The sequence below is a fragment of the Vanacampus margaritifer genome, chromosome 20 (assembly GCF_051991255.1).
Source record: "Vanacampus margaritifer isolate UIUO_Vmar chromosome 20, RoL_Vmar_1.0, whole genome shotgun sequence".
Lineage (NCBI taxonomy): Eukaryota > Metazoa > Chordata > Actinopteri > Syngnathiformes > Syngnathidae > Vanacampus > Vanacampus margaritifer.
Window position 1 is genome coordinate 17,347,814 of NC_135451.1, and position 8,877 is coordinate 17,356,690.

The window sequence follows — 8,877 nt, forward strand, 5'->3', positions numbered from 1 at the left end:
GAACTAAATGTAGACTAGAATGTATATTTTAAATTTGAAGACTGGAATAGGAAGTCGACTAGGAATAGAACTAGACCTAGATTATAGACTTGAATGAGGACTCGTGTAGTGTAGAACTGAAAATGTATCTAAACATAAAACCAGAACCAGACGAGAAGTAGAACTAGAAATGCAACTAAACTGGGACTAGAAACACACGAAGTTGAACTAAATGTCAAACTAGATTGAGACTAGACGTAGAACTGGAGTAGAAGTGGAACCAGGCTTTGTTTGACTGGTGTGGAGATGAGTTAGTGTGAGTCAAGAGCTTTCCAAAGTAACTCAAGTGAGTGGATTTGAAGAAGCTTTTCCCGAATGGCGGCCAGCTCGCAAAAGCAGCCGACGCCAAGATTATCCCGAGGCAATTAAACTCGGGGTCTTGTCTTGAGAATTCCCTCGTCCGACCGCACCCACTTTCATCCTCACCTTTGCCCGGCCCACTCCACCAACCTCCATCCTTCCCAGCAGCCCTTTGTCATGTGATTAGCTTCCAAGTGCTAACAGCGGGGAGCGGTGAGGCGATTGTGTGGGGGGGGGGTTACCAAACATCCGCCAATCGCGAGTGCGAGCGCCGCACTGGCAGCTCCGTAATGTGAGCGATGAGCCTGTGACGAAGTGCGCCGCTGTTGCTATGGCGCCACAGCTGCGACAAGTTGTTTACGCCCTCAACGGGGTTTATGGATTTCGATCTTTGTGTCCTGGGATCATGTGACACCAAAACCTCGTGGCAATCACAGCATGAAAGACATGAAGAGGCACAATCCAATCGATAATCGGATGGAACTGCCTTGCTTTGTTTTCATGTCACGTGTGGGACTTCCAGTATTCAGGCTGGGTCAAAAGTAGGTCAAAAGGAGCCTTGTTTTCTTGTGTATTTTTTTTTTATTTTCAGTTTTTCTAAAAAAAACGGGGACAAATTTTTATTCAGAAAAACAGGACGAAACATAAAAAAAAGAAAGAAAAAAAATCAGCAAAACAGGGGAAAAAAAAAATATATATATATATATTTTTTTTTTATTATTATTTTAATATATATATATATATTTTCCCTGTTTTGCTGATTTTTTATATATATATATATATATATATATATATATTTTTTATATATATATATATATTTTTTTTATATATATATATATATATATATATATTTTATATATATATATATATATATATATATATATATGTATTTTATATATATATATATATATATATATGTATTTTATATATATATATTTTATATATATATATATATAAAATATGTATATATATATATAAAATATATATATATATTTTATATATATATATATATAAAATATGTATATATATATATAAAATATATATATATATATATATATATATATATAAAATATATATATATATATAAAATATATATATATATATATATATAATTTTGACCATTTCCTGCATGCAATACGCTTTCGTACAGACTTAACTGTCAGCTTACTAAAATGATGCCGATCGATTGACCATGTTCGGATACTTACCTTAACTGATCAGGAACAGTAACTGATATAAGTTGAAGGTACGTTGGAGGTATGCGGGAGAGTGTCTGGCATTAGCACCAACTTCTGTTTTAATGAGTAACTTTTTTCTGTTATTTAAAAAAAAAATCCCTGTTTGTTGAATTTCTGTTTTTTTGGTTTTTCTGAGTAATTCCCTCCCCATTTTTCAGATTATTATTTTTTTATTGACAGAATAAAATATTAAGCAAAACATAAAAAAATATTCTGAAAATAAAAAAAAATACCCACAAAAACAAAGCTCCCCTCCAAAAATTTGTCAGAAAAGTTTTGTTTTTTTTCAAGCGAATGCAATAAGCTTCCGTACCCTCGTCCCTTGATGGTTATTATTTTCGTCTATTTCACAACACATGCAGATGAGATCTAATTACTAGGATTCCTCTTTAACCCGAACCCTCTTAATCATCACGCGTAATGAAAATCATCATTGATGAATGAATTGACAAACACATTTTACGTCAATTTAATTAGAATAAACCCTAATTATCAAAATGAGCAAAAGCCAATTTTTAATAGTCACTAAATCCCTGGATAATCTCACAACAATCGATTTCCATCTATTTTCAGCAAAGGTATAAAGACGTGCGGCATCTGCAGAACCGTCACCAGATTGCCTCTGATTGGCTGAGACCACATCATGAGGAAGATGATGAAAAAAAAGATTTTCGGACTGCGAGGTGTACGCCGGCCGCAGCGTTTGGCGACACGGTTGGCGAGCGGCATCACTTTGATGACGGATGGAGGCTGAAAAACGCAGCCAACGCGACACTGATTCATTCGTTTGTGTTCGATGGACGATGCGCTGATGTCAGAAACGTAGCAACAAGCTAGCATGCTAACAGATCACGCTAGATGCAAGGTGTCAACGGATTCCTGAAAAGTCTCAAAGAAATGACTGAAAGTAGAATGAGATAGAAAAAGACTTAAAAAAAGTAAAAGTATATCGTATCGTATCGTATCGTATCGTACTACAAGTTGAACTTTTTGTTTGAAATGTTCACATCCTAATTCTTTTGTTGTTGTTGGTATAATTATTAGCATGGTTTAATTGCTTTTTTTTCCACCCCTCCCGTTGATGCTAATCACTGCAGTTGCTAGGAGATGCCGTATCTTGCTCAGCTCTTTTCATTATGAATATTTATATTAGCTGACCAATTAAAGCGCGGATGGAATGTGCTCATTATCAAGCTTGTGTGAATGCGCCGCGCGCGGCACCTGCAGAAAAGCCCGAAGAAGAAGAAGAAGAATGTGCTGATGAAAAGAGGAGAAAAACGAGGCGCCACAAAGAAAGCAAGTTGCATGCGATTTAGATTGTCACGTTCGCAGGTGCGAGGTGCGCTCAGGAACGCAACAGGAAGCCGAGCGCAATTAAGCTTGCGACGAGGACGACGGTCTTCCCTTCCGGGGGGGCTTTTGTGCCGCAACATGTTTTAATTGCCGCCTGCTTTTATCTCGCCGGTGCAGCTTTAAAGCCGGTCGAGCGCCAAAACACTTGATACGACAATGACTTCAATTCCGTCATGTGATACCTGTGTCAAAATGTGAAACCCGTAAAAAAAAGAAGGGAAAAAAAAACGGGATTCTTTTTCCCTCTACAACCCCCCGAGGGAATGAAATGCATCAAAAATAAATATATAGCCTTTATGTTTGTTCTTCCCGTTGTTTTGGGCTTGCTTTAGCCTGAGGTTTTTTTTTTTTTTTTTAGCTTCAGAGAGGTTAGGGATGGGCCAGCATTCTCCCACGCATAGAAAAAAAAAAAAATGGTATGCTAGAAGACAAAAAAAAAAAAGAAGCATATTTGATTTGGCCGTTCTTACCAGTCTGCATAAATATATACAGTACATGCAATTGTTTTGTTTACATATTTATTCCTATTTTTTTTATAGATTTTTTTATAGCTTTTGTTATTATTTTATTATTCTGGATTTATAGTCTGCCAAGAGGTGATTTAAGGCTGACTCCATAATCAGCAACTTTATTTTTAAACAAAACAATACAAAGAAAAAAACAGAATTATTGTATGTGATTCCTTAACATCCCACAAACGATAACGCCGACAAAAAAAAGGAGAATATCCTCCAATATTTATCATAATTAAATTAAATTATTATTTTTTTTTTTAAATGTAAAAATTTTACACCACTGAGTCTATTTGAATCGGCTGTAGTTTATATATATATATACACACACACACACACACACACACACACAATTAACTGATAATCAATGTGCTTTGACAGTTTACAAAATGCACTTAGATTGTTACTAAAAGTAGTAATCTTGCCCAATTTTCAAATGTTACGTGAAACTGCCATCTCACACTATCACATAAAAAATGAACGACTACTGTATGGAACCGAACTCATCAAAGTTATCTAAGCTGTTAAACAAAATTACGGAATATTTAAAAAACAAGTGCCAACTCTGAAAAACAATTTTTTATTCCCCCCCCCCCCCCCCCATTCAGCAACATCAAAATACTCGAAAAGCGTTGAAACTTCATTGGCACCAAAATGTGTTGCGCAATCAACGCAGACGTGATAAAAGTGACCTCCATAATCAACGTCGCCATCAGATGTCAAATTCCAAGCAGCAATGTGGGAGGACGACGTGGCTAAACTCTTGTCTTAGCTTCCGTGTGTCATCATCCCTCCCGTTACCAATTCAAAGTGTGATTTTCTTCCGGAATTTTCCCTTCTCAGAATTACCATTCCGCAATTACACGGTGTCGGGAGCGATCGCTATCTCTTTAATGAGAAATGACAGCAGATAGACCGCAGCTTGGTTTTTCAATCTCAGCGGGAAGCAATGACGAGATCTTCCTCGATGGCACAATGGGGGGGGGGGGGGGGGCGCCCGGTGTGGTGGGGGGGGGGCATGAAGGTGATTGGGGGAGAGTCATGGGTGAACCACCCGCAGAGGACGGACAATCACTTTCAGTTCCAATTAATTCTTTGCATTACTTCCTTAGGGAAGACAATCCACGCCGTTGTCATCGACCTTCATCAATCCGCCGTTGATGTGATGGTTGGCGAAGGGTTTGCGTTCGGGGGCAAGGGAGGCGGTGCCCCTCCAGCCGGATATGTGTCAATCAAAGGCATCAAAATAACACAAGATATGACACATCCATCCATCTTCCAACGAGATTGTCCTCAGTGGAGTCACGGGCCAGCTGGAGTCGATGCCAGGTGATAGAAATTCAAACCCGGAACCCACTCGTCACCGTGCTTCTACCCTAAAATTCCATTTCTTATATTTACATCATCCTTAGGAAGCAAAATATTTGGATAATGGTTTGAATGCAGAGCTAAAGATGGATCATGGATGGCGAGCAGGACTGGACAGAACAGGATTATTTAAATCCTCTTTGGAGCTTATTGTAAAATACATGGATTTATTTTCAATCAATATTTGACTTGTATTTACTGTATGTGGCTGAATTATTGGGATTTTATTTATAGGCGCGATATTGCTTTGAGAAAGAACTGGCAGCCTGAGGCCGATGTCAACAAAATGAGCGCAAGATTTGGCAGGAATGCTAACGTTCGCTAGCTATAGCGCAACACTTGCCACAAATTTGCAAATGCTGGCCAGGTTTCTATTGACGTCTGATTGCCCATGGAGCAATGCAGTTATTTTCGGACGTTCGGACAGATACGAGCTAAGTTTGTCACTGGTTGATAGCTTTAGCTTGAAAATGAGCACAGATTTGCAGTTGCCTGGGAGTGTTTGCCATGAATTCTAATGCTAGCTGGTTTAGCTCAATAATCAACAAGGTTTTGCTGGTGCCAAACAGGTTTACCCGGACAGTTGCCGATAATTTAGCAGGCTTGAGGCCTTGCAAAAAAAGTAAAAGTTTAACCTCGATAGCTGTTGTTAAATGATCAGACTGAACTGGAATGGACTAAGATTAGCTTGATATATTGGCATAGATCGGCATTGTTAGCTCAACAGTCATTGTATTTCGCTAATGCTACTTAGGTTTTAGCTTGATAATCAAAATGCTTTGCTGAAAATGACAGTAAGCTCGACAGTTGGTTATGATTTCCAACTTTTGCTAGCCTGAAGAAGACAAATGCCAACAATCGCTAACGCTAATGCTAATGTTTGGCCTGATATCCCGAAGACTGAAGCCACAGACTGATGTCAGGACTTAGCCGGAGGGACTCGTCAGTCGGCGGCTCAGCACTGACAGAGCGTCTGTCTGCTTTTTGGACACACAAAGACGGGCCATATAAATGCTAATTCCGGCGTACGTACGCTTGGCGGCGGGGGGATTAATACACGGCCAGAGTGACTTGTGCGGATTTGTACCATAATGTGAACTTCTTCAAAACCGAAAGAACTAATCCGCAAACTATCAACAAGCTTCTGAGCAAAATACTTTTCCGTGTAAACAAAAGTTTGATGTAAGGTTGTCGTTAGCATTAGCAAAGGTCGGACTCGGCAGGTTTGTCGTATGGACGAGTAAATGTTAATACAGGAAAACAATGTATTCGTTGTGCTTATATAAGATACTAAAACTGCAAAACGTTGCAGAAGTACATTTCCAAAGAGACGAGCAAAAACCAAATGGCTTCTCTTCGAGCTGTGACAGTTTAATAAAAACATATTTGTCCAAAGTGAAAGCATGCTTGATGTGAAAAGTCAAAGTCATGTATTGTTTATAAACTCGCTTGTTGAGATGTTGTTGGAAAACCTTTAAATAAAGTGAAATAAGTCCCCGTTTTTTCTCTCTCGGTTCCCGGCCCAAAAAGAGATGGCGACATTTGTCATTGCATTATTACGTCCAATTTGTCGGTGTCAGATGAAGAGAAAAAGCGCCGCGTTGCTTTTGGCCGTCAATCATACATCATCTTTGAAATGTTATTAAACGCGGCGTATCGATTCCAGCTCATTCCGCAAACAACATCGTCTCTTTCGCTTTGCGCCGTCATGACTCATTGTCACGTTTGACAGCGCGCCGCGGAAAAAAAGCGGGCCTTTGTGTTGTCGCTGATGTTTTTGCTTGCACGAGGAGCCCAGACAACAAACGCCGCTGGGAGTCTTGAACTGGACACCAAGTTTATTTTGTTTTTCATAGTTCATAATGAGCTTACACCGTCGAAGACAACATTTGGAATCAACTGTCTTTCTTTCTTCCTAATAGACTATATTTCATTTTCATCAAAAAAAAAAAAAAAGACAACATAAGAACACTTGTAACATTGAAAAAGTTATTGTGCAAGTTGAGATGAGAAAATCCATATCGAGTTTATAAAAAAAGATTTGACCTCATAAACATGATCTTCATATTCAGTATTCATATTCTACGGAACTTTATTCTCGGACTTTAAAGTGAGAATTCTGACTTTAATCTCAGAAATCTGACTTTAAGGTCAGAATTTTGACTTTGTGACGTAGAGCTATGAATTGTGGGGGGGGAAATCAGAAAGTCAGGATTCTGAGAATAAAGTGTGAAGTCGGACTTTAATCACAGAATTCTGACTTTAAAGTCAGAATCATGCCAACCTTTTTTTCTCTCTCTTCACTGGCCCTAATCCTCGTCAAACAAAAAAATATAAAAAAATTAATAAAACAAACTTACTACAGTAAGAGAATTCAAGAAAAAGTTTGTAGGAATTTCATTGAATACAAATAAAATAAGATTGTTCCCACAAATCTCTGGTTAGGACGCGTACTTTGTGGATTTAGTGACTTTATAAGGCTTGATTTGCGCTTCAAGTGACACAATTCAAATTCATGTTCTCATTTCAATTATGAATTTTTTTTGCATATTAATGAGAGCTGTAGTCGACATCAACAACACCGACCTCCACCGTCCCCATACCAGGACCGTCCTAGATCTGGTTTTCGATCGCTTACGTGACTTGAGCGCAGACAAAAGCCGAAGTGCACATCAAAGCGCTGTTGGAGTGCAGAGTGGCCTCGCTCGTCTCCTGGACAATATTGGGCTCAATTGGGCCACGGCTTTGATTCCGCAATTGCAGAACATCCTTAATAGGACGTAAGAGCCACGGGAGAGCGCTCGCATACCGAGCGCTCGCGTACCACATTTGCCTGAAGTCAGTCGGCCGTGGAGTGAGCCGCCACGGACGCCCTGATGATGCATCACCATCAATGCGAATAAAAACAGCCCCCCCCAAAAAAAATCACAATGATGTGAAGTGAGTTTGTGACCTATTTTTGCTGTCAACAATTCTATTTGTAATCACATGGTGGCTCAATGTTTAGTGTCAATTATGTCGACAGATTGCTACATTAAAAAAAGACAGTTTTGGTGAAGCAGCATGTGGCTGTTTCCGTTTAGCAGCAATTAGCATTAGAATATAGCTAAGTTTCACTCATCATTTACATTCCTGTTGAAAACTGTCAAAAAGAGCTCTTATACAGAGATCTAGCTATGTACTCTGCTGCCACCTGCTGGACGTTTTTTGTCATAACTCCCATTGCTTTAAGCCACCTCTTCATGTCAGAAGCCCAATCAAAGCCTTCTGTATGCTTTTTCATATAAAAACATTAAAAAAACGTATAAATACGTCTTTGGGAGCATGGCAATATTCAAAATGGAACATATTCATACATTTGTGGGCACAAATGCGTTAAATGCTACAATGAAGTAGTTATTGTAAACATGTCATCCAGCATTCTGCCACTTGTGCAAAACTAGAACCCACATAAACATTTGGATGGAACAAAACATGAGAACAACAGCTTTTAATAACCCGATTTAGCACATTTTCAACAATTGGATTTTCAAAATGACGACGTGTCGTATTCATTGGATGTATTGCGAAGCCCAAGCCGGAATCAAATCTGATATGTTCACTCCTACAACGGCACAAATGCGAATTTCTAACGGCGCCCCTTGCTGCTTTTTCTCAAAAGAAATTGACTCATTAACGAGTCAATTCGGAATAAAAAACCAAAAGTGCAGCATTTTTCACGTAAGTGACATCTTGAGTGTGTCACATCGCAAACATTGTTGAGTCTGCGAAATGATGACTTTCGGGCACTTTGTCAGGTTTGTTTACGCCATATGACGAGCACGCGGGGGTCTTGTAAGCATCAGAAGTACACGAGACGTCCCTCGGTCGGGCTTTGGTGTCCTCGGCGAGGCTAATAAGAGCCGAGCGGCGCCGAGGAGGCGCCGAGGAGGCCATCTGAACGCCGGCCAGCGGCAGACCGCCCAGGAAATGATTCGCGCGCAACTTCACAGATGGCGTCCTGCTCGTGCAAAGTCAACATCAGCGGCGCGCTGGCGAATGAAGCCCCCCCCCCCCCCCCCCCCCCG

General features: G+C 39.7%; 1 long non-coding RNA gene across 1 annotated transcript in view; it reads left to right on the top strand.

Moving 5' to 3' along the window:
* LOC144040446 (uncharacterized) overlaps positions 1-5,106 on the top strand; it is a 97,921-nt gene extending 92,815 nt beyond the window's left edge. The window contains exon 3 of the long non-coding RNA XR_013289734.1: positions 4,555-5,106. This is a non-coding gene — a long non-coding RNA (uncharacterized LOC144040446). The remainder of the gene's footprint in view (positions 1-4,554) is intronic.
* Positions 5,107-8,877: the final 3,771 nt, after the last annotated feature.